Source organism: Macaca nemestrina, chromosome 15, assembly GCF_043159975.1.
Source record: "Macaca nemestrina isolate mMacNem1 chromosome 15, mMacNem.hap1, whole genome shotgun sequence".
In the NCBI taxonomy this organism is placed as follows: Eukaryota; Metazoa; Chordata; class Mammalia; order Primates; family Cercopithecidae; genus Macaca; species Macaca nemestrina.
This window is the reverse complement of record NC_092139.1, coordinates 81,816,938-81,843,295: the sequence shown is the minus strand read 5'-3', so window position 1 is coordinate 81,843,295 and position 26,358 is coordinate 81,816,938. Positions and strand designations below refer to the sequence as shown.

Here is a 26,358-nt window from a genome sequence, read left to right as displayed (position 1 = left end):
TTCAAAGATCCAGCATCCTGCAAACCCAGGTGCTGAAGGTTCCTCCTCCACTATCCTGCAGGGAGAGGGATCTTTTCTTGCTTCCCCTCAACCCGAGCTGACTTCTTGTCTGTTCTGTACAGCTAGCTCTTAAGATCAGTTATTGTTAATCATCTAGCAGACAAACAACCATAAGGTGACAGCCTGGGAGGGTAGATGGGGCTTGGAAGGTAGTTTCCTGAATAACAGGGTTCAGTTTCCTGTTTTGGCGTCATTTGACCCAAGGACCCCAAATAATTGAAATATTGTCAGCAAAACACCCATGTTGTGTCTGAGTTTTTTTTTTTTTTTTTAAAAGGAATGAGTGCAAACTTCTAACAGGGACCTGACAAAAGAGAAGGATTTCTTCTCTGCAATGTGAAGGTCGGGGCTGGTTCGCATTTTCCATCTGTGACTAGCAGGGACCCAGGCTGATTCCCTCCTGCCGCCCAACTCCTGCTCCTCCAGCTCCTGCTCCTCCAGCTCCTGCCCCGTTCCCACCAGCAGGAAGAGGAGCGGGAAGGTGCCTTTTCTCCTTTAAGGGGATAAGGCGAGAGTTGCACCTGCCATTTTGCAAGTCCCTGGGGTGATTCTCCAGCATGGGTGGGAGTTGGGTTTGGAGGCCTGAGCCCCGTGAAGCAGGGGTTGCTGTTCCCTGAGCAGCAGGAGCCTGGACTCTGGGAAGTGGGGTCAGAGGGTAGCTTTTGCTGCATCCACAGGAGGGTCCCCTCATCCCAGTTGACATCTTCACTGCAGAAGGGGGTGTGGGCTTCATGGTCCATTGATAAATAGAATGTTCTTTTTTTTTTTTTTTTTAAAGCACATCGAACCCTAATTCCTTCAGCCTTTACTAAAGTGGCATTTTGTAATTCCACATGATTTCATCGTTACACCCATAGGAGAGAATGTTTCCTGTAAGCCAGAAGCATCTCTGAGACGGTTCTTGGCCCATAGAGAGTTCATTTTCCCAAGGTTAAAGACACAGCCTCAGGAGGTCTTGGACATGTGCCCAAGGTGTTTGGGGCACAACTTGGTCTTACACATTTTAGGGAGACGTGAGACATCAATATATGTGAGATGTACGTTGGTTCTGTCCAGGACGGAGGGACAGCTCGAAGCGGGGAGGGGTTTCCCGGTCACAGGTAGGTCAGACAAATGCATTTCTGGTGCACCTTTCCAGAGAAAGCAGCCAGATCCGCATTTATCTCCGTGTGCAGATGGTGACTTTGAGTTCTGTCCTCTGTCCATGAGGAATTTCCTTGTGGACCGGTTGTGAGGGAGGTACGTGGCTTTTTTTCCCCCCCAGTAGCTGTCTCTGTTAGGAAGAGCATGGGAGGCAGGTTTGCCCTAAGCTGTTCCCCACCTTGATGTCCCTTTAATTTAGTGATTTTGGGGTCCTGAGATGTATTTTCAACTTCACGCTTCTGAACACACTGGCACTCCAAACAGTGTTGTAGGAGGCATCTAACTTACTTAGAAGAATAATCTATTTGGATGGACTTGAGCACCTTCGTCCTTGAGAGAAGCAAGCCTTTGTTTAGTTTGCCCCGAGGCTGTTAGGCTGCCCTGGGCAGTGCGGCCTTAGAAAGCTGTGCCCCTCTGACTGCCTGGCTGTGGAATCTGGTGACTTTGAAGTTAATCCAGCAGCTACATGTTTTGGAAAGCAGATTGCCTCTTAAAGTGTTGGTGATTATGATTCTAACACTAGAATTTCAGTGTGTATCTTCCGCCCTTCTTATTTTGTCTCCTCATACCCTGAGATGCTGCTGCATTTGCCCTTAGGTTTCATTGAGGGAGGGTTAGTTCTGACCCTTTCTTAGATATTGACTTGAACGGATAGAATCGAGATTCAGAAAAATCCTCAAGCTCTGAGAGTGTGCTGATGTCTATGTAAGTGAGGTTCATGTGCCAAATTCAGGTTTAAGAAATGCAAATTCTAAGCTAGGCATAGTGGCTCACACCTGTAATCCCAGCACCTTGGGAGGCTGAGATGGGCAGTTCACTTTTGAAAGCAGGAATTTGAGACCAGTCTGGGCAACATAGCAAGACCCTGACTCTATGAAAACTTAAATAGGAGTGTTGATGTGCACCTGTGGTCCCAGCTACTCGGGAAGCTGAGGCTGGAGGATCACCCAAGCCTGGCAGGTTGAGGCTGCAGTGAACCATGATAGCACCACTGTACTTATGGTGCACTGTGCCTGAGTGACAGAACAAGAACCACCACACACGTATACACACAAACAACATCAATTCGTGCAGTGGCCAGTTCTGCTGGGACCACCAGTTAAGGCTACTCTGGGCCTCACGGTTTGAGAGGGGTCTGTCCAGGGGCGAGAGGGAGTGGCTTGAGGGCCTAGAAGTCAGTTCTCGTGGTTCAGCGTGACTGCGGGTGTGGAGCTGGGGGCAGGGCTCTCCAGGGCATGAGTGGGTAAATGGATGGGCTTCTAGGATGAGCCCCTGTGACTTTGCATGGTTTACATCAGTCCAGTACAAATCCACAGGCTCTTACTCTACAAGCTTCTGCCGGAGCTGATGGACTGGCCTGGGGACAGAGGGTGCCCTCAGAGCCTCAGGGTGCCTTCTGGTTTAGGAAGAACACTTAGTCACCTAAATCTAGGATTTATGGCACTACAGGGGACTCATCACACTCGGAGCAGCAGCCATCTGCATTCTAGACTTGGTTCTAGGCAAAGTGTTTTGGAGCCTGTTGGTACCCTGTGTTCTGTTTATCTGTAAAACAAGTTAGAGTTATAACTAGTTAAAACCTATTTTTAAAATTTTGCCACAGAATATGGCAGTTGTGGTGGAGCCTGGCCAGAGACCCGCACACTCAGACGTTGTGGCGTGCTGGGGTTGCAGGCGTTGCCTGCATCGGCTGCCCCTCCCGGCGTGTCTGTGCTCTTGACACGGGCGCCTGTAGAGGCTTAGCCTGTGGGACTCGTGCAGCCGTTTGTCCGTGTTCCTCTGAGGTCCCACAGACTTCACAGTCCTGTGGCAGAGCGTACGGTATCTGCTTGCATCCTGATTTTCCAAAACCCCAGGACAGGCCAAGAATTCTAACACATAACTGCAGAGGCCCCGTGGTGTGGGTTTGCGGGTGACACAGCCTTTCCCCAGCTCGGCCTTCATCTCCAGAGTTGGCTTTAGGGTGATAGAAGCTTCCTTCAGACTGGGGGGCCCTGAAGCTTTGGTGCTAGGAATTCGGTGACCAGCACGGATGATACCACATTTCTCTGCATTTGTGGCAATAGTTGTTAACATGACCACGAGATGTACAGAGGAAGGAAAAAGAACGTTTTATTTTCAGAGTAACAGTCTGTGCTTTGGGAAATGTGGTCTTGGGGGAGCTGTAAGCACGCACCCCTCAGGAGGGGAGGAGGCCACGGCGTTAAACGTTCCGGGGTTTGTTCGATGTGTGTGTTCATCGGGCTCATGGAATGTCTGAACGTTTACAGGGAAAGTGGGGTTTGTTCATCGGTTCGTGGAATGTCTGAACACTTACAGGGAAAACCTAGCACATGTGCAGTGAATTAACCTCTAACATCCATGTTTGCCTTGGGGCGAGTGTAACATTTGAAATGAGGTGGACTCAGCATGTCGTGTACAAAGGTGAGCTGTTGGGCGCAGACGTTTATGCGCAGACTCAGTCACAGCCAGGACTGGCTCAGGGTCTGCAGCTTGCAGTGGGAAAGGACACTCATGAGGCCATTCTGTCCAGTCGGGGCTGCTGGCAGGATCCCAGCATAGGGATGTCTGGTCGGCCGGCATCGGGAGTCCACCCAGGTCCTGTGGGCAGCATTCCTCTAAACCAGGCTTCTGTCTGATTGTGGAGGAGACTTCATGCTGGTTAACAAACTGTACAGGAGTTAGTGCTGTGGGGCTTTGGGGTTGACCTTCCTCCCTGTGATGCCGGTTACATTTCTCTCCGGGCCTCATCGTAGCCACAGAGAGTGCACCTTGTCTGACAGCAGGGGGTGCCATGTTGACATAGTAATTTATTGTATTAACCTTTTTATTACTATTTTAATAACCTTTTTTTTCTTTTTAAAGAGATAGGGTATTGCTGTGTTACTCAAGCTAGTCTTGAACTCCTGGCCTCAAGCAATCCTCCCAGCCTGGCCTCCCAAAGTGCTGGGCTTGTAGACATGAGCCAGTGCACCCAGCCTACAGCCATATTTTTAAAACACAACAGTTTAAAAATCCTACTCCTTTCACCCCCTCAAGCAGGCTGGTTGGCCTTGTGCAAACTGGGGTGTCACGATCTTGGCCCCCCTTTTGTTTTTCCTTTTGGCCTCAAGTTCTGATGAGAACAGCAGTTACAAAGTGGGCATTAGGTGATTCTTCCGTTTCTAAAGCAAGAATTCTCACCAATTAGAGATGTTTGTCCCCAGGATCCCAGAAAGCTGTTTTGAATCAAGCCTATAGCAAATAAGGAACTAAACACTTCCTTGGTCCTCTGCTTAGTACCTGGGGAATGGGTTAGTTGCTGACACCCTTTGATCTGTGCTCACGTGCTGCGCGGCAGACTTAGAGATTCAGCATCGCGTGCAGAGTCTGGGCAACCGGAGTGCATCCACCTTAGAGACCACACAGCCGGTCGGCAAGGTGGACGTCCAGGCAGATGGTCCTGACAGGCCCGCCAAGCGGTGAATTAGGAATTCATTAGCAAAGAAATGAAACTCGCCTGTGGGTCCCAGATACTTGGAAGGCTGAAGCTGGAGGATTGCTTGAACCAGAAGGTCAAGGCTGCGATGAGCCATGATTGTAATACTGCACTCCGGCCTGGGTGACAGGGAGACTCCGACGCAAAAAAAAAAAAAAAAAAAAAAAAGCCAGCTAAACCTTACTCTTCATAGCAGGAGGGAGAATTTTTCAAAGCAACTGCAACAAAATCTTAGATGAGGTAATTTCAGTGGCTAATTGTCCAGCGCATGTGGCTGGCTCACAACGCATCAGAGCCAGGTGCTGCTGCAGCTGCCCTCCCACCCAACAGCTTGTGAACATTTTCTGTTTTCCCATACCTCCCTTTTGGATACATAGCTCACTACTTTATAGCTAAGCATCAGTAAAACAGGTTGTCTATTTTGAAAAATAACTATTGTGTCTTTTAAGGACAGAAAATGAAGCAGGTGACAGGAGCGTGGAGATGTGGTGAATAGATACAGAGGAATATTTAAAACTTGGCACTGCTCTGATCCCTTCTTCTTCTCTCAGGCTTAATTACAGCTGCCACCTCCTCGGACAGAACACTTTCAGCTCTGTGAGTAGTAATTAAACGTTTTCTAAATCAGAAGTTTTAGTTAAGCAGCATTTTACGCAAATGCCCAGTCCCTTAGTGCTCACTGTACTGGTGTGTGGTGTAGAAGAAGGAACGGGGGCTTGGGGCCGGTTCTATGGTGCAGTGTCCTGGTTCCCAACTGTGAGATGAGGGCCATGAGACGGCCTAGAAGGTTCGGACTGTGGGATTGAATGGATCTGACCACTCCTGGGAAGCCTCGAGTCTAAATCGACTTGGGCCGTTTTTGGGGAGATGCTGGCAGCACTTTCCTCACAGGTCACTGGGAGGGGCTCTGGCACCGTCCCCGTCAGGTGTCTCATGATCAGCCCAGCTTGCTCATCTCAGAAGCTGCTGGTAGCGTTCTCGCTCCTGTTGTTTGTTGCGTGTTATTTAGGTTCTGTTCATGTGGGGACCTAGGAAGTTCCACAGTGAGAGGAGAGCTGCTGAGCCGCCTTCTTGCTTGGACGCCAGCCCTACGGAGGACCGTCACTGCTTGAGGTTGGCTTCTGCCCCGGGCCTCACCTGTGGACGCAATGATGCAGTGGTACTTTCTAAGCTCCTGGGGCACACAGCATGGTTGTATGGATCCACAGGACACTGTGGCATTCAAACACTTGCTCCCAGAGGAGAAGACCCTGCGGGCGCTGATGCTGGGAGCTGGCCGAGAGTCCAGTGAGTGAGTGAGACTCCCCGTGACGTGCACAGCTGCCATCTGCGCAGCCCCTCCTGACGCCAAGATGGTCGTGCGATAAACACACACAGCGCATCTCCAGCAAAAAGCCGCCGAGTGTTCACATTCAGGATATCCACCACGGTGGCTTTTTGGTGTTAATATGATGAATGTGAGCAGCAGGTGGTCTGCGTTCTGGGTGTGTGTGACTGTGCCACTGCAGATTTGTTCTCATGTCTTGATGAGCATGAATGGCTCCTAACGAGGGTAGTTAAGGATGCTGTGACCAGGGACTCTGCAGTATTGTAGCTTGAGGAACCGAGGGGGTTTTCTCTCTTGCAAACCCATCAGGGAGGATGTTCCAGGCTGGTGACTGCTCCATTCAGGGATCCAGGTTCGTTCCAGACCGCTGCTCTGTGTTCCCAAGGACACAGCTGTCCTTGCTGTGGTTGGGGCTTGGCGATTGCCACGCTGTCAGGGGGAGGCTTAAGGCGAGAGTGGCCATGATTTACCTAATCTACATAATGGCAGGGAGCTGGCAGTAAAGTGTAGCTATGGCCTGGAGGATGGGTGATGGATGTTGGTGAACGACTGGCTGCACTCACAGCAGCTGGCCCAGGGATGAGAAAGACCACTGATTATGTCATTCAACAGTACCTGATTCTTTCAGATTTGACTTCCTTATGGATTTTCTGCTGTAAAGAGGAGAGAGCCTGTTGTCCTAGGTCAAACATCTCACTCATCTCATAACGTCTTTTATTTCTTAGCCAACATTTATGTCAAGTTTTAGAAGTCCTACAAACTGGTGAGCATTTCTCAATTTGGTTTAACCATTGGATTTTATATCTATGTCTGCATCTCTATTTTACATCTATGTGGTTATTTGACACTCTGTAGTACATTTGTAATAGGTTCTATTTGGTGGAAGTTACTTTCAACAAACCCTTGCTGCTACTTGAATTTTCAAGGTCGCAGGTAGAAAGGAGAGAATGAAAACCACATCTTCTCTAATTTTAAAATTTGTTGTTCCTCAGATCACACCAGAAGTACAAATATTACAAATTACAAAAGCAGCCAGAATCAAGGTTAAGAGATTTCTGGATGATTCTGGCTAATCAGCAGTATTTGCTGAGGTGTGTGCAGCAGAGCAACACGCCAAGCAGCTCGGGACGGGGGAGAGCTGGGAGGCCAGGCTGTGACTTCAGAGTTACTGTTGCGTCAGGGAGAGGAGCTAGATGCAGAGAGGATAAATGGCCACAGCCACCGCAGTTGTTGCCTCGGTAAGGGGGCCTTTGTGAGCTGAGTTATGAACCAAGTGAAGGCCGTGCAGGTGTCGGAGAATCCAGGCCAGATGCGACGGGTGGAGGCTTGGCGGAGATGAGGAGCCAGACAGCCTTGCTAATTGTGCGGTGGCTCGGTGTAGACAGTGCCCATCAATCACCAGACAGACGCCCTTGATCTCCAGCCCTCACGACAGCTGCCCTTATCCTGTCTGCCTCTACCTTCTGAGGCCTATAGGTGTCGCAAATGTGTGGTTTTTAAACAGATTTGGATGAGTTGCTTTCTGCACAACACACCTGGACAGATGGAAGCTGGTTCTCCAAAATGGTACCAGGGAGCAAGGCTCTGTCGGGTGGGACAGAGCCTCAGAGCACAGCACCAGCTCCCTGGGAGAAGACGGTGCCCGTGGGATGGAAGAAAGAAGAGGCATACAGTGCTGAGACGTGAACTCTAGTTTGCTCTTAGACATGACACACATGCCTTCCGGAAGTTTCCATGAAGCACTCTTAAAACCACCAGTGTGGACGGGTCCTGAGATCAGGAGACGCAGCACATACCTGTATTTGAAATGCTTCATGTGCTGCAATCTCTTCAAAGAGGACAAGTCCTCTCTAATAACGTAAAATTAAATTTTTATTAAGTGCCATAGCTTTTGTGTGTGTGTGTGTGGGGGGAGGGCTGATGTGTGACAGTAAAGCAAGAGATGCAGTGACACAGCTGGAAGATGTTGGTTCTGGGCCCCAGTTGGGAAGTTGTATGAAAAGAAATTGAAAAGTCTCCACAGTGGTATGAACCGAAACACGTAGATTATGTGTTTTCATGTATTTAACATAAATGCACACATTTGTACGCTAAACACACTTTTTTATATGTAATAAAATTCACATGTTTAAATATTTAGCATAGAAACAGCTGTGCAGCATCTCCCTGCCCACAGCCACCCGGACTTTCCGAGTGGAAATTGCGCTGCTGTGGGCTTTGAGTGGTGAGCCATGCACAGATATGTGCTGCGTTTGCTGTGTCTGCTGACGCGAGCCCCGGTCAGTCCTGTTTCAGGTGGATGCTTTCCCTTGTGGTTACCTTCTCGTGTTCTCTTTGTAAGTTCAGTAAACTCGGGACAAGTTCAGTATACTCGGGACCAATGGTGAGAGGAGGCGTAGAGGAGCGCGGTGTCGGCAATTAAGGAAAATCCACGCCAGGCGTTGCAGGAGGAGCAGGCATGCGGGGTTCCACTGCCTGTGTGAGCCATGACTGGTGAGGGCCTCTGGGCAGCAGCTCACCTGGGCTACTTGGAAACGCAGATTCCTGGGCACAGACCTGAGAGGCCCTGGAGTGACCACCCTCCAGGGATTCCGCCCAAACTTGGCCATCTTGTCGCTTGGCAGGTCACCCGTGCCCGGCTGTGTCATTGAGATGCCCGGCCATTGCAGTTAGCTGAGTCATCTGCACAGCTGGTGTGGGTGTGCCAATAGGTGTACGGGGCTGGCCCATCTTCCTTTCTCCCCCTGTGAAGCATTTGAAGGCCTGTTATCCTACCCTGTGCTCTCCCTGTCCTCAGTGGGCAAGCAGAAGGTTCATTTTCACTTGCAGATGAGGAAAATTCTGAAGTCTCATAAAACAGCCAGGATTTTCTTCAGAAGCTTTGTTCCAATCAACTCTGATGTTTTCAGTTGGAAAGACTTTTCCTCAAACACTTTGCATTCGTTCTGTATGAGAAGTGCTGTAGGCTTTCCTGTTGTTTTAGTAATTAGTATCTGTTCTGTCGTCCATCAAAAATGTATGTATTTTCATTCTGAGACATGCTGAGTCAGCCTTTGCAATTCAGAAGGATTTCATGTGCGTTCATAAAAGCTTCCATCAGAAATCACATTCCGAATAGCTGTGGACATACAACCTGCTTGTGGCTTGGGAATTGCCAAAGTCAAACTCTATCTCGATTTGAGGCTTTAGGAGGTTTAGAAATTTTGAAATTATAAAATGAAAATGTGACAAAATTAAGTGTATTTAAAACAAAGGAGATATGCTGTGGGTTTTTAAGGGCTGTGATGCATTATTTGGTTATCTTTAAGGATGTCATGATCCACCCAAATTACAAATATATGAAATAATTTAAATATAATGTGACACTTTCAGAATATCCTGGATTTGGTCTTGATCTTCCGTCATTGAAAATGTGATTGTCTTAAACTGTGTTTCTAGACCATCTCGTCTGAATTGCTTTGAAAACATCTGCACTGGCATCTTTCTGTTCTTGAGTACAGAGAGAGAGACATCATTATGCTTTAAAATAGCAAAAGTCCTGTAGAGCAGTTTTTCTTAATCAGTGGTTGTATTTAAAAACAAACTCCCTAATGCTTAAACTAATGAGCTGCTATTTTTGGAAATCTTCAAGGTGTAGCAAGTTATAGAATCAGTGAAAGTGATTATTTAAAATGGAAATTGAGAGAGTGCAATGCATTCTTAGTTTTTAAAATAAAATGCTAATAGAGAACGTTTTGTTTGTAAGAATGTAAAATGTTACGTCTTTGTTTAGAATTTAAGGATAGTAATTTGCTTCTGAGATCTTTGTGACTGCAATTTGAAATCTTAACTATGGTTTATCATCCATGTTTTATACATATGCACGTATACACATATATGTAAGATATATAAAAGAAAAATAAACATGTATATATTTACATTTATATACAATTCTATAATGTGTATACTTCCAGTCACACATGGGTCTAAGCGACTATGATTTTACTTGATAAGCATGAGAGGGTAATTAAACAATTTTCCTGCTCTTAGCCTTGCTTTTGTATCTGAGCAGGGACACTGCGAAGTGCACCTCCCGCGTTCCAGGCCTCACACAACCCGTGCCAGGTTTTGGAAACAGGACTTTGTCTGCAGCCACTTCGGGAAGCAGTTGGTTGCCAGGATTGCCTAGAGCTCCAGGCTGTCTCCAATCCCAGCCTCCCTGGGGTAGAAGCAGCCCTCTCAGGGGCCTAGACACGGACGTTAGGGCCTGGAGCCAGAGACCACTCCTGAATGGGGGGCTCTCCTCATGGCTGGGCATGAGAACCGAGGACAGGAGGCAGAACCAGCCTCGGTCCAGTGCACGGCCTCCCGGGAGTGCTTGCGGGAAGACCCAGTTGCCCTTTTCTGGCCCCATAGCCAGCACCAAACTATGTGAGATCTCCTTGGCCCATCCCTCAGGTTCCTAAAATGGTTAGGGTTTCCTGGGCTGCGAATTTTCAGGTCTAGGCGAAAAAGTCCTGGGACAGACTCACAGGGTTCTTTAAGTAGAAACGACGAGTGTGCTGGTGACTCAAAGCAGGCACTGCACCCTCACTCCAGGGTCCTTTGCACCAGGTGGAAATGAGCATGTGGGTCATGCAGAGTCCCTGCATCCTCGCTCCAGGCACTGGTCTTTGGTTTCTTAATTAAAAGCCTAAAAGCCTTGATAATGAAAATGCATTCTCCCCAGAGAGTAGAGTTTCCGGTTACGGAGACTCACCTGTAAATGCTGTGCCAGGTCGAATATGCAGAGATCTGGGCCAGGTCCTGCTTCCTGCCCACAGCCAAGGCAGGTACTTCATTTGGAAGGTGACCCAGAGGGACATCTGAGAGACCTGCCTGTCCCCAAGGGATGAAGCTGCTGGCCTTCACACTCTACACTGGCCTCCATCAGCTTCTTCCTACCTGCAAACTGCCTGCTTTGACGTTGCCATCATTGGAGATATGTTAGGGACTTGGTATGGGTTGACCCCCATAGGACCAGCAGATCATGGAAAGATGGGAACCAGGGCTGGGAGGGTGGTGACCACGGCCAAAATGAGAACCGTGGTGGGCTGGGAGGTCCATCTTGTGTCTAAAGTGTTTTTAAAAATAAACATAGTGTCTCAGGAGCATGAGAGGGTAGCCCACAGACAGGGAGAACGTATCTGTAAAAGACTCATCTGATAAAGGCTGTTATCCAAACCGTGCAAGGAACTCTCAAAACTGAACAAGAAAATGAATGACCTGATTAAAAATGGACCAAAGACCTGGACAGATACCCAAAAAAAGAAGATACACAGATGACAAATCTACACGTGGAAAGATGGCCCACGTCTTATGTCGTAGAGCGAGGCATCACTGCACACCCATCAGCCTGGCCAAAACCAGAAGTCTGACACCACCACGTGCTGGTGGATGTGTGGGCATCAGGACCCTCACTCATTGCTGGGGGAAGTGGGGCAGCTGCTGTGGGAGGCAGTGTGGCAGTTTTCCGTGGAACTAAGCACTCCGACCACAGGAGCAATCACAGTCCTGGATATTTACTCAGAAGAGCTGAAAGTTTACTTCCATTCGGAAATGTGCACACAGATGTTGACAGCAGCTTTATTTATAATTGCCAAAACTTGAAAGCAACCAAGATGCCCTTCAGTAGGTGAATGGATAAACTGTGGTATGTCAAACTGGGTTATTATTCAGCACTAAAAATAACTGGACCCCTAAGCCATGAAAAGACACGGAAGGATCTTAAACGCATGTTGCTAAGTGAGTCTCCAATCTGGAAAGGCTGCCTGCTGTCTGAGTCCAACCACAAGACAGTCTGGAAAAGGCAAAGCTGTGGAGACAGTAAAACGGTCAGCGGCTGCCAGGGGTTGGGGAAGGGAGAGATGAATGGGAGGAGCATAGGGGATGTGTAGGGTGGGGAAGCAACTCCAGGTGGGGCTTTCATGGGGGATCCATGCCATTCCACGTCTGTGAAACCCAGACTGAGCAGCAGCAGGCCGAGCCCTCGTGTGAGCTGTGGACCCTGGGTGGTGGTGCTGTGTTGATGCGGATCTGTCAGTTGTACAGACATGCTGGTCGGGTGGGGGCAGGACAATGGTGGAGGCTGTGCTGGGAAAGGAGATACGTGAGGACTCTGTACTTTCCTCCTGATTTTGCTATGAACCGAAAACTGCTTTTAAAAACATCTATTGAAAAGCCAAACAAAAAAGTGCTGGTCAGAAAGCATCTGTGTGAGGGTGTGGCCTGTGTTCTACGTTCAGGATTTCCCTGTTAGAATACACATATCTAAATTATTCAGAAGTTAAACCTTTGCATTAAGTAACTCACTACAGAGTTAATTATAGTATCAGCTTGAGCGCTGCCGGGATACCCAGGATCCTGTATCCTGACCAGTTTCTCCCCTTACAGGTGCAGTTGGCGCCCATGGCCTCACCCCAGTAAGCAGCAGGACTGGAACCAGGGGTCACGCTTTGGGGACAGAGAGGCCTTCTTAGACTTGGGGAGTCAGGAATCCCCACTCTCGGGCACCTCAGAAACCAAAGGCTGCTCGTCATCCTCAAGTTCCAGATGCCTCAGGGGAGGTTCCTGGGTTGTTGGGTGCAGTTCCGTTATTTGCTGCTCGGTTGGATTTACCCACAGCATTTCTGGTTGTTTTTAAGAGCTGATGCTTCAGCTGCTTAAAATCACATATGGATATCAATTTACCTGTAAAAGTTAAGAATGGAATTTGAGTTCAAAGATTTGTGAAAATGCTCAAGTTTGTGTACTAATGTATACATTTGTGGAAATATCCAAAAGTCCAGGATTTATATTAAACACTTCTCTTGATTTTTGTAATATCTACCTGTCATATTTCCATTTGATTAACAGATGTCAGAGGGCTTAAATTTTGAGTGCCTGAATTCACTGAATTTAAAACTTCTTACATCAAATATAATTAAACTGAATGTAGGCAACAGTGCATGCTTTGATAAGTGTTGATTAAAAAATATATAAAAACACATATCCATGAACATGCAGATGGGGGCAACATATTAAACCATGGAAGTAGAATTAGCGTTCTTTGTTTTCTGAGAAGACAAATTTTCAGAAAGCTAAGGGGTCTTATAACTTTCTAGTTTCCAACTTATTTGCCCTAAACTGGAAGATTGACAGCAGCAGAAGAGGACATCCTGGGCCAGCGCAGGCTCTGGGAGCAGCGGGGTGAGTGTGGGAAGGAGCTGGCTGGAGTCAGAGCAGGGAGGTGCTCAGGCAGGCCAGGGCGGCCTCAGGGCACGTGGCTCAGTGAGTGAGAAAAGGTTCACATTTCCTGGAGAGCCCTTGTCTCTGCCCACGGAAAACCCGAACTCCTTCCAACTGAAATGTGCATCTCATGTAAAAGTTGTTACTCCCAGAAAGAAAGCTAGTGGATATAGAATTTTTTCATAAGCAGAAATGACTTTAAATTTGTTTCTAACCATATCCTTTTCTTTCCCCATCTTAATGTGTAGTAACTTTCTGCAGGTAACGCACACATCTTAGGAGAGCGCTATATTTCACTTACTGTTGACTCTGCTGTGACTTTGTGGTGTTTGATGTTCTGGTTCTGAGGTTCTGCCCAGAACGTGGGTCCTCCCTGCTGAGTGTTGCTTGTTGAAGGTCTGTGTGGAAACTTTCCCTGTAAGCTCGTTGACCGCAGCAGTCTTGGTTCAGAAAACTTTGGACCTCCTGAGACTTCACACGGCCTTCTAAACTTTCTTGTGTGACCTTTTCATTGTAGCATTCCCCATTAATTCAGATATTTTCCAGAATGTGAGTAAGCTGCTGAATGCAGGGTGGGGGTGCCCTCCGTTGGCTCTGGGGAGAAGTATCGCTGTTTCTCCCGGTGGAGATTCCCGCCCATCATGATGGTGTGCTCCAAGACGCAGCAGGGTTTCTTGGCAGAAGTAACCGTCGAAGGCCCGTGTCTCAGTGGCAGGGTGGCTGTGGGCGTGCAGCCTCGCGGCCATGCCGGCCCCTGCCCGTCAATGGCACCATGGAGAGGAGCAGGGGGAGGCCTGGGATCTGTCTCCAGAGTCACAGCTGTGCTTCCGATACTATGTCTTCCATTTGTAACTAGACATGCAGAGAAAGTGTTGGAGATAAGCAGGAGATTGTGTCTGTCCCTAATGAGCTCACGCGTGCCCTTGAGAGGGTCAGGTTTCTGTGCGGTTGATCTGGACTCTGCCTGGCTGTGGCAGTGCAGGTGACTGCTGGGCTTTGGCAAGGCTGCACCCACTGTCTGTCTGAAACGGCCCCCTTCCCAGGCTCGCAGTGCCAGCTGGGCGCCTAGGCCTGACTTTCCACCAGGACGGAGGCCCTGTGCCTGTGTTGGGGGAGGGGGCGAGGAAGGGGGATTTGGGGTCCTGCTTTATTGCCCTATCCAATGCCACGCAGGGTCAGCACTCAGGCAACACGTGCTGTATGGGTCAGCGATTGAGTTCAGAAACGTGGAAAATTCAGCAGTGCAGGCTTTGGGCATGACCCGTCCAGCCCTGGGGCTCTTCCTCTGAATTTCCTTCTATTGCATCCTCCTCATCCCAGGGGCCCCTGTCCCCACACGGCTGTTGGCAGCTTCACAGCTTCCTCTGCCTCCCCTCCTAAGCCCTGGTGTGGCTGGGGCAGCTAGTGGCTGTGCAGACCCCACAGCCAGTAGATCGTTGGTGCCAACGCCTTGGGCCTGAGTTACATGAGCCAAGGACTCCAGTGCACGGCTGAGCTCACCCCGAATGCCTGGAGTGGAAGGCCTTGGGTTCCAGAGTTGGGGGAGTTGGATATCGAAGGACAACCTGCAAAGCAGAAGGGGAAATGAGTGTGCTGGATGGGCAGCTGGAGGAGTCTGTGCAGAGCCTGGGACCCAGTGCAGACCCAGAGCTGGCATGGGGAATCTGGTGACACGGCCACCATGGAAGTGGGCAAAGTTACAGGCTTCAGACAGACACGGAGGGGCTGGTCTAAAACGATCCTCCTTTTCCTTTAATCCTAGCAACTGCTGGCTTACGGGGTGGGGTAGTGAGATCTGTGGTGGCCGCGAGGAGAGACAGGGATTTTAATTAAATCCCTCTTTCTGGGAGAGGGGAGGAGCCATGTCTGTAGGACGGTGAGCATCATCATCTCAGGCAGCTCAGGCTGCAGTAACGAAACACCATTGACTGAGTGGCTTATGAACAACAGGAATTTGTTTCTCACAGTTCTAGAGGCCGGAAGGCGGGATCAGGGTGCCGCACGGGTGGGTTCTGGTGTGGGCCCCTTCCTGGTTGGCACACATCTTCTCTCTGGCCCTGACACAGTGGGAGGGTGAGGGATTTTTTGGGCCCCGTTCTGAGTCACAAACCCCATTCAAAGGGCTCCAGCCTCGGGAACTCATCACGTCCCAAAGACCTCCTGATAGCATCGCATTGAGGGTGAGGATTTCAACCTGTGTTTTGGGGGACAGGCAGGCAGCTCGTAACCGTCAACCTCTTTGTGTATTTCTGACTCAACATTGAGTCTGCATTCAGCTCTCCAGGGGATAGAGCCTGTGTGGACACTGAGCAAGGTCAGAGCTGCAAGCATGTACACACCGGGGTCAGGGGAGCTGCCACGGGTGTGAAAACGGGGTTTCAACGTCAATCGGAGGTGCTTTCCCGGCAAATGTACTCATAAGCTATCCTGGCAACATTTGCTCTTCACAAAGAGTCGATCAGGCAGTGCGGGCAGCAGGCGGTGTTGCCAGAAACTTGGAACAGATGGGCAGCAGAGAAGGGACAGAGGCCACAACCTTGGTGTGGTCAGTAGTGCCAGGTGCCTGCCCTCCAGGCCTCATGCCTGTGATTGTGCAGAGACCGAGCCGACTGGGGCTTGCCGGCCAGTGTGGCTCTCATGCAGGTGATTATCGGGGTGTGCTTTCTATGTAATGTTCCCTCAACCCCATGCCCACCCCACCAATTTCTGTGCCTAGCACAAATCATGCTGCGTTTCCTTGATGAAGCATTGAGTTTCCTATGGAGGTGTAGGAATAGCACAATTTGGCTCACGTCAAAATACTTTGCAGTGAAGCTGCATGGAAGAGGATCTACGCTTCCTTTTGACGTTTGAGACAATGCCTGAGTGTTACACGGCTCTCTTTCTTGTTAAAAAGCACCAGAAAAGAAAGGTTACTGGTTAATAAAGGAGACTTTCTATATTAGCACAGAGTGGGTGGCTTGAGATAAATTCAGTGTAACGTAGGTGTGTTTGTATGTCGTCAAAGGGACCATCTCTCTGCTGGCGACACATATTCTCTGGTATTGATTTTCTGAAAAAGGATGACTGACATTCGGTAGAATCATTACAAAATTCACCTGGAAGACGTCCACATGGTGCCTTGTTTTCTCCTGACATTCTGGGCACCACGAGGAATTATTCCTGTCTTCATCACTAGCAGGAGACATTTCCTAAACATCTGCTCCTCTTTGGCGTTGTAGGTGTGAAGGGGTCAGAGTGACCCTGTCTTCATGGAGCTTTCAGACACCATGAGGACAGTGTGGCATGAGTGTCGGGCTCGGGTGGGATGGAGGCTTTCCCCAGAAAACAGCTGCTGATTCCAGGACGGCCCTCGACGCCTCCTCCCTCTGTTCCTCTGCGTCATGTCTGAATTAAGTCTGTTCTATCGTAGCGGGGGTGTCATGTTAACTGGAAGTGTGCTTTTGTTCTGGGCAGTAAGTAAATTAATGGTACATTGGCCAAGGATAGCGAGGTTTGATATGATGAATCCAGTGGGGGAAAAGGAGAAGGGGCTTGGCTGGGGGCGGGGGAGGACATGTGTGATGGGAGCAGAAAGGAACAGCCATGCAGGCTAGTGGGCTGGAGGGGCCGCAACCGCATTTCCATGGGGTCCGTCAATGTTTGTGCCATTAGACCTGAACCTCTGTCTCTACTTCTAAAACCCGCATAGTGAGGAAGCCCCTGATGGACCTGAGTTGTTACTTCCTGGGGCCGTTGCTGGGAAGTGCCCTGGATGCCTCTCCTGGCTGGTAATGGCCCTGGGCCTGGATACTGGGTTTGTCCTGAGTTGTTATTTCTTGTGGCCATCGCTGGGAAGTGCCCTGGATGCCTCTCCTGACTGCTGATGGCCCCGGTCCTGGACACTGGGTTCGTCCTGAGCTCTGCGAGGGGCTTGGGCTCATCCCTTTGGACGTGAGATGTTGGCGCTTCGCTTGGAGGCCACCGCAATCTGGGTGTGGTCAAGACTGGCTCATCCTTTTGGGAAGAGAGCACCTGCCCGGGGGCCCCTCTGAGGTGTGTAACCCTGCAGTGCCCTCACAGGATGTCCTGTCCTCCGAGGACTTCACACCATTCTCCTGGACCCTCAGGTGAGGGAGTCAAGTGTGGTGTGTTTGTCATGGGTGCGGGTGCAGAGGACACCACTTGTCTGCTCATGCGAGGACCCGAGATGCTGCATGGGCTCATTTCCAGGGGGCCGTTGGCATCTGGGGGCCTGTGGGTGTCTTTCCACTGACAGGAAATAATGGGTGGCCCATGTTACCTTTTCTGTCTTTTTTTGCCAAAAAGACCTAATGCCAATGTTACTGTCCCGCTGTGGGAACCGCCCGTCTCAGGCTCACTGGCTCTCCTGTTTCTGGGGTGTTTCATTGTTGTGTTGGGATAACTGTGTTAACTTCGTTTGAATTTTCTTCCTGTTCTTTTGGAATAAGCGTTGATAGCTTGTGCTGCTTGTTCACCCCAGAGGCGAGGGTGTCCTTCAGGCCTGAAGGAGCACAGCCCATGCAGTGAGTTGCCGGGCCTCGGCCTCTTGTGTCGTCCACAGCCCTCACCGCACGTCAGCTCTTCACTCCTTGTGCACATGGCCGGGGTCACGGGCCGCTCGCTCTGCTGTTTGAGATCCTCGGAAAAGGTGGTGCGTACACTGAAGGGAGATTGGGAGTGTGTGGCTGATTTTAAATAGAAGGAAATGATGGTAACAGAATGAGCAATGCCTAGCACTTAGTCTCAGGCTTGAGAAATTGCGTTTTAGAAGTAAGGTATTCCCAACTCCGGTTTTCTTCAAATTAAATCTTTTAAAGAGTTTACAAATATAAATAGTTAAAGCCTAAAACTATGGAGCAGAGGGCCTAGAGCCCAAGCCACTGCCACCTGTGTCTCCAAGATACCTCAGAAACTTGGTCCTCCTCCTCAGAGAACTCCCCTTCTACTTCTCTCTCCACAGCCCTCTTCCTCCCCCTCCCCTTCTTCCTCCCCTTCCCTTTACCTGGACAGCCCTCCTCCCCTTCCCCCCTTACCCCCTTACCCCCCCTTCCAACCCTTCCTCCCATTCTACCCCTTCCTCCCATTCTACCCCTTCCTCCCCTTCCACCCCTTCCTCCCCTTCCTCCCCTTCCTCCCCTTCCTCCCCTTCCTCCCCTTCCTCGGACAGCTTTCTTCCTCTTCTTACCCCTCCCTGTCCTTGGACAACTTCCCTGGAACTCTGGTTGAAAGTCATTGGTCTGTGGGTCTGCCCATTTGACAGACAAGCATGCTGAGGCCCAGGCACAAGTGACTGACTCAGACCCCCACAGAGGCCGACCCAGCGCGGATGCCGTCTCCTGCCTCCCATACCATCAGTTTGTCCCTAATGGAAGGGAATCAATGATTCTGCTTCACTGATCTCCAGGGAAAGCCAGTCGATAACAGGTTATAAACACGGGAACGTTTTGGAAAAGCTGTCGTCCACTTGTTGTCCACTTGTCAGCTTCATCTCTCCTGCCCGGAAGATGTAGGGAGAACCTGCTTTCAGCCCACCCTCATCCCGTAACGGGACAGAGGACAAAGGGGCAGAGACCCAAGTCCTGTCAGTGCGCTCAGGAAACCCCCAGTTTCCTCCTCATGGTGGAAGTGGAAAACATCCTGCTGGACTAGATCTTCCAGGGAAGCCCCTCCACCCCGAAAGCAAGGAATGTGGTTTGAGCACACGCACATTCTTGGTGCCATGATTTTCTGCAGCTCAACTCTGCTTACGTGGCTCATTAATCTTGCTAGTCTGGTGTTACTGGGTCCTGGGAGTTTCTGTGGGCTGATGGCAGGTGTTTACCATTGTGTATAGAGAGAAGAATAGAACTTTATTGTGTCGAAATCAAATGATAACCATGGCCATGTGATTCCTTGGGTTGGTTGGGGCGGGGGTTGCTCATAGCTTTTCCTGAGGGCTAAGTTCTTGTTTGAGACAGTCTCACTTTGTCGCCCAGGCTGGAGTGCAGTGGTGTAATCTTGGCTCACTGCAACCTCCACCTCCTAGGTTCAAGCAGTTCTCCCTGCCTCAGCCTTCCAAGTAGTTGGGATTATACGTGGGTGCCACCACGCTTGGCTAATTACAAAAATGTTTAATACAAGCTGGGTTTTGCCATATTGACCAGGCTGGTCTCAAACTCCTTGCCTCAAGTGATCAGCCCAACTTAGCCTCCTAAAATACTGGGATTACAGGCTTTAGCCACTGCGCCCAACCCGATCCTGAGACCTTTTAAAGCTGCCTTCATGTACCAAAAGCCAGTCTATGTTTGAAATGAGCCCTGAAGAGCCTAGGAGGAGAGGGATGTACTTCAGCTAGGTAAATAATTATGCATATGTTAAAAATATGGGCCAAAATCTACCCCAAATGTTAACTCTTCTGCTTTGTGTTTTATATCCTTTTATGTTTATTCTTGCAGTATTAAGATTTTTAAAGATTCTTTTGATAGTTTTGGACAAATTACTATTAAAACTCAGCTGCATTTGTAACACTTTAAAGAGCTAATTGGATGACATTATTTTTCCCAGAGGCATTTTGGATAGTTACATAATTAATGTTTATCTCTTTGCCAGAAATCTTTTTTTTCCAGAACAGAAATCTGAAAAGAAACATTCCTTTGCATTAAGTGCTGTTTCACTGTGTGACAATCAATTTTTGAATGTGAGAACAAGATCATCGTGTATTTTTGGGATAATTCTTGCTTAATAGTGATAATGCTAAGTTAAAATTATAGAACAATTTATTTCTTTGATAATTACTATTTGCCTGCTCACCAGATGGGAGCTGATGAAAACGTAGATGTAAAAATTAAATTGTATTTAGCTTGTATAAAAAAAGTAAAAAAAAAAAAAGCTTTTTTTGTTTTGTGCTACTACTGAAGTTGCTTAGCTGTGGAAAGGAGGTTATTGCAGGCACCTAGAATTTTATCTCCTTAACTTCCACAATGGGAAGAAATTCTCCAACAAGCACAGGAATCTGACATTCTGATATTGAGACTCCTAGGCATCAAGCCCCATGGAAGGGGTGGTGATTACGTGAGCATTGGCGTTGATGTGGGCATCCTCTAAGCTGGACGCAGGGAGCAGGGAAGGGCAGAACGGGCCCCTTAGGAGCCATGAGAAAATAAAGTGTTGGCAGCAGTGGTGGTGAGGGTTGGTGTCAGGGGCCAGGAGGAGGTGGCCAAGGGAGCACGTGCCTCAAGGCAGCCCTGGACCCCGCAGTCTGGTCTGCAGGGGACGTGAACGGCCATGTGGTGAAGCCCACAGACAGCCTGGACGTGGCTGCCTCAGAACTCTGGTGGACTTTGCAAACGGCCCCACAGGGTTGCAGTGCACATTCCTCAGAGAGAGAAGACGCTTGGAACTGTTCCCGGCACGAAGCCAACGCCCTGTGAACAGTGGCCACTGTTGTTGTGACTGAGTGCCATCCAACTGCGGGCATTTGCTCTGCTCAGTTCATTTAATTGGGCCAGGAATAGGGTTGCCCTGCCTTCAGTAAGCTTGACGCATTGAACGAGGACTCAGTCAATAATGTACTCTGTAAATACGCTCTCCCGGCTAGAGTGAGCAAAGCCCAGGAAGCGGGTGGTCCTTCAGGATTAGCCAGGTGTTTGTGGTGGGGCCGGCTGTGCGGCTGCCAGAGCTAATGTGACCAGGAAGCCTCTGTCTCCCCCGGAGCTGGCCAGCATTACTGTTACACGTGTCGTAGGCAGAAGGTGGGCACTGCTGGGAAACTTGCTCATGTTCCTGTTTTCTGATTGGAAATTTAAGGTTTCTGAGCATCCTACATCAAATTTGTGCATTGCTGAGACTGTACACATTTCAACACTTGTTTTTTTCTGCTTTTCAGATCTATACAACCTGGCATTTGGCCGTGGTTTCCAGGACAGGCTGGATGCAGAGTGAAGTCCTCTCCTCACTGTCAATGTTTACAGATGTCTCTTTGTATGAACTTTGTATTTCTTGAGAGTTTCAATTAGGTTTTAACTTAACTAGACTTTTAAAATTGCCACGCCCATAACTCTACCAGTTACAATCGTGAGCTAACGTGGGTTTTTGGTTTTACTTTGATGAATGTTTAACATTTGCATGCTGGATGTGGGAGTGGAGGTCATTTATCTGCTTTTCCTTCTTGATTATACTGAGTGACTTTCAGGTAAGGTGTGGAAGGCGTGGTACAGGGTGAATTGCAGGCTGCAGTGTGGCGCAGTGGACGAGAGGCGCGGACCACAGTGTGCACAGTGGATGAAAGTAAAGAGGAGATTTCCATCCTTGAGGGAAACACACAACAAACAACTTTAAAAACTGATCATCTAGCTTACATGAGGTCCAACAAACTCAGTTTGCAAAGTTTAACTTCCAAGTTAACTTAGTAACTTTTCCCCTAAGTCATTAATTTAGTAGCTTATGTTTAAATATATTTCTTTTGTCTAAAGCAAGTCATAAATTCTAAAATGAATGACTAAACATGTAATAATTTAGGCATACAGCACCTGAAGGGAAAACTGCCAGTATGCTAAAATATTGAATACAGATGCTTAAAAAATATAATGTAGCATTCTTACAAGGCATGTGCTTTTAGTATGTAACTTGGTGAGTAGTTTTGAGCTATATTTGTAGGAATGTGTATCTTGGAATACTTCAGGGCACCACTGCAGATGTGTGCATGAGATGTGTAAATACTGAATGTTCTTCTCCCTTCCCTTAAATGCAAAACATTAGCCCCCTTTATTTTTATTTTTATTTTTATTTCGAAGTGGACTCGCTCTTGTTGGCCAGGCTGGAGTGCAGTGACGCAAATCTTGGCTGACTGCAGCCTTCTCCTCCTGGGCCCAGGTGATCCTCCCACCTCAGCTTCCTGAGTAGCTGGGACTAGACACACGTCATCACGCCCAGCTAGTTTTTTTTTCTTTGTTTGTTTTGGATTTTTTTTGTATTTTTAATAGAGACAGAGTTTTGCCATGTTTTCCAGACTGGTCTCGAGCTCCTGGGCTCAAGCAATCTGCCGGCCTCAGCCTCCCAAACTGCTGGAATTACAAGTGTGAGCACCACATCTGGCCCTTTTTTTTTTTTCCTTCCAGAATTAGAAGTTGACTTTCAGAAAACCCTTCAACCTTGCAAACTTAATTTTCCATAATAATATGCCTCTAGGATAAAAACAAGACAGAAACAAACAAGTATGTGTGGACTGCAGTTAAAATTTTTCAACACAACATAGCTTAGGAAGGTTGACATTTATAAAGAGCAGGAGGCCCGTTCAGTGCCTTATAAGCACTGGGAATGACGGTCTGTGGGCGACCCTAACGTTTGCGGCATCCTGAGACGTGATCGTGGTGCTCACGCTTTTACCGAGGATCTCCCGGGAGTACCAGAGGCTCTTCTTCAGTCCGCCAGCCAGGCAGCAGCTGCTGGAGAAGGAACAAACAGCAAAAGACAGATGTACATGGTGTTATTGTGGCATAGATGTTAAAAGCAGGCTCACTTTGTTCTTACAGTTTTAAAAAACTATAATGAAGTCCTTAAATATGTATTGCATTTCAGGATTTTAAAGCAGTTGTGGGTGTGTCTGTGTCTCTCTCTAGCTCCTGTTCGGGTGCTCCCAGCGAAGAGAGCTTAGAGACACCACCTTTCCTTGATGAGGTGACAGGGCCTGGAGAGGTGTGAACCCCGTGGTAGGGGGGTGACGGACCTGCAGGGAGGCTGGGTGAGCGTGGGGATCCACCGGCACTCCATGTTCCTGTATGGAATCCACAGTTCTAAGTCTTTATGATATGGGTAAAATGAACCTGGAAGAGGTGTTATTTTTTAAGAAATGCCATGCTCTTTTTTCCTCATACTTTTCCATGTTTAAGCAGCATCGAAGGCTAAGGCACTAGTAGCATGTTGGTTTGGAAACAATCTTGTTGGTTATTTTACGTTGAATCTGATATTAAGGTTGCCTGGTAACCTAAGTTTTCCTTTAACAACATGGAACTCGGTTGAATCTGTTGCCCCATTGGCTGAGTCATCTGAAATCAGTGCGGTGGCACCTGAAGAGGCCGCTTTCCCGTGGAGGAAGCCGCTGCATTGGCAGGAGGCACCGCCCTTGATTGAGGGAGTGAGGCAGGTTTGCAGGAACCCCACGCGGCACCCGCGGCTCTCTCCTGCCCCCTGCTGGCTGGCCAAGCAGCCTCGCGACAGTGTGCTCAGCGTGAATGTTCAAGGGGCAGGCCAAGGCTTTTGTTCCACAAACACTGACTTCAGAAACGGCCGGCCCTGTGTGTTGAGCATGGCAAGAAAGACTTACGTGTGTCTTAAACCTCTTGAACCAAGCAAGTTGATGTCTCGAATGCATCTCGAAGGCTAATGACTTCGCTATGGTCAATATTCAGGAGAAAATAGGGTTTGATGAAATAGACAGGAGTGGCAAGTGACGTGCTTGTGCCCCGTATGACTAAGCGATGTCTGGCTGTTCCACACCACGGCCTCTGAGCAGCCAGCGTGCAGATACTGGGTCAATTTAGATATCCCTGATCTCTACAGAGATTTGGTCAGGCAGCCCAGGAGCAGATAAACACAAACGCTGACTGGAAACCCTGGCACACAGAGGCGCTGGAAACAACAAGCTGCTATTAACATCATAGTGAGACGCAGTCGCCTGCTCTCTCAGGGGTGTCAGCTTCTTTTGCTTCTAGACTTTCGTCTGCATTACAATAGTTTTGTTCACTTTATCCCCATTACTCTGCTGTCTTCGCTGTTAAAGTCTCAGCCAGCACTTAGCTCTGACACTGCAAGAATTTCACTGTGCGGCTGACCAGGCCTGCCTGGCATGGCTGTAAAGCAGGCGAGATAATTTCGGAAAGCAGTGAAGAGAACCCGAGGCAGGAAACAGCGTCACTGGTCCACATACGGCAGTGCGCCTGCAGCAGAGCGTGTACGTGCACGTTTAGGCTAAACAGGTGTAGGAGAGAAGAAAACCGCCTATGATTAGTCACTTAAAATGCCACACACCCAACCCTTGAGACCCTAGGACATAGAGTAGTAGGGGTCTTGGAGACGGCAGGTGTGTTGAAGTCTGATTTTCTCACTTAGTTTTCCAGCAGCGTTTTCCTCCTCTGTAAGCTGGGGCTAAAAACTGCCCCGCATAGATTTGTGAATGGAACCAACGCGTGTAAAGTGGGGTAGCCCCCAGGACCTAGGAAGGACTCGTAGTCAGTGTCGGTGGTCATGCGCACTGTACGGGTCCCCCAGGAAGACGATTGCCACAGATAACTCCCTCTGTTCGATGTCACTGAATGTAAAAGGTGGGACTTTGGCTTCTGATGTGTCTGGCTTGCTGCAGGCCGCGCTGCACCCCGTGGTTCCTGAGCCCTAGGCTGAAGTACGCCCTGCTGCATCACCTATGCCGCTTTTGCTGTGTAACGAGAGCTCCTGCCCTGGGAAGATTACTCGCGCCTGACAAGCACCACAGGCTGCAGCAAGACCTGTCTGAAGCGTGGACTAGGAGGACCCCGCGGTGGTCCTGTCCTCTCCAGGCTGGGAGTGACTTTGTGAGGTTTCTCAGCCCTTCTCTCAGGTGTCCTGTTTCTCATGGATCAGCCGACGAGCCCCGTCAGATGCCTCTCTCCTGTCTGGACGAGCACTCTCCAAAACGCTGCCTGCCACTCAGATCTCCTGGAACAGAGTGAGGCCATATCTGCAGACCTTACCGCACAGAGCCCCGAGGCATTCGGCAAGAAGGGGAGTGGGTTGCATGTGAGTTCCCACTGCAGAAGCCGGCTCTGCTCCGTACTCTGCGTTTGGGGTGCCGAATGTTCAGACCTGCTGTGTCTATCGGGGGCCATGGTGGGGTGGTAGGAGTGAGGTGGGGGGCGGAGCAGCCCGGATGGATCCAGGGAAGGACTTAGTTGAACCCCAGCTGCCCACATACTTATTGCTGGTCTTGCGCAATCTCCCTAGTTTCTCTGAGTTTCGGTTTGAATGTAAGACTAGCATGCTGCCCGAGTCTGAAGATGTCTGTGTGTGCGGGAATGCCTGGCGCAGTCACGATGGGTTTTCCTTCAGCCTCCTCCGTGCCCCTCCCTGGGTCAATCAGTATCCATGCGTGCCACAAGTAAATTACAGTCCCTCCGAAAAACCAGTTGATCCGTAGTTTTATGGTCAAGCATCGTGAGTGTCCTTGCCAGGAAATGCCACTAGATGTCTTGGGCCTGCTGGTCTATGTCCACAGCAATTCCCAGAACAGGCTGGTTCAGGACGTGGTAGGTGGGAGTCGGTGTTGTACGTAGGAGAGGCTGAAGTCAAAGGCTCATTTACTCTGTGAGGGGTGATCAGGATGACACATGAAGAGGAGTCAGGTGGCTGACCCTAGAGGTGGACAGTTGGGTCGGAGTGGCCACCCTCCAGCACGTGTTTCAAGGGATGCCTTCCCTGGGTCACGCAGCCCTGATCTGTAGTGCACAACTTCCCAGCTCCAGCCAATCTGGTCTTGCCGTCTCCTTCCAAGAAGGTAGGTGCGGGCACAGTTGCCTTTAAGAGGCTCCTTCTGGACACCACAAAGCGGCAGCAAGCAAGCATGGGCGGCTTTTTTCTTATGTTGACCAAAATACGAGGGGCCAGCTTTGCATGATCCCATTCAGCATCACACATGTGCATCGGCCACTCACCTGTCCATCTGCCATAGACAGGCCTGGACCGGACCATTGACTGGTCTTTACAGCAAAGAACCTAAAGGGCTCACAGGAAACCTGGAATCAGTGCAATGGTAACAGCGCAGCAATACCTGTCACTGATCAAGGAGTATTCTGGGCCGGACGCGGTGTTAAGTGATCCAGTTCGGTTAGCACTCTTAGAATTAACCCCCTTTTGCCTATCAGAAAATCAAGGATGGAAGGCATCAATGCCGGGGAGCAGGGAGTAAGGGGACACACAGAGGGGCTGAGGGGCTGGGCACTCTGAGCCCACGGATCTGCCCACAGGCCCTGGCTGCAGGGGCACCAGAGCTGCTGCTCTTGGAGAGGTTGAGGAGCTCTGGGGAAAAGATGGAGGCTGACGTGTGTAAGATTTGGATATTTTCAGAACAGATTTTCAGCCTGGAATGAGCTGCAGG

The 26,358-nt window shown here is 49.2% G+C and overlaps 1 long non-coding RNA gene across 2 annotated transcripts in view; it reads left to right on the top strand.

Annotated features, from left to right (window-relative positions):
* LOC105466773 (uncharacterized) overlaps positions 1 to 26,358 on the top strand; it is a 135,457-nt gene that overhangs the window by 63,438 nt on the left and 45,661 nt on the right. The window contains exon 2 of one of the 2 annotated variants that reach the window (XR_011613822.1): positions 21,121 to 21,215. This is a non-coding gene — a long non-coding RNA (uncharacterized lncRNA). Of the gene's footprint in view, positions 1 to 16,817; positions 21,216 to 26,358 lie in introns of those variants that run through there. The other variant, XR_003014707.2, reaches the window with a different exon arrangement.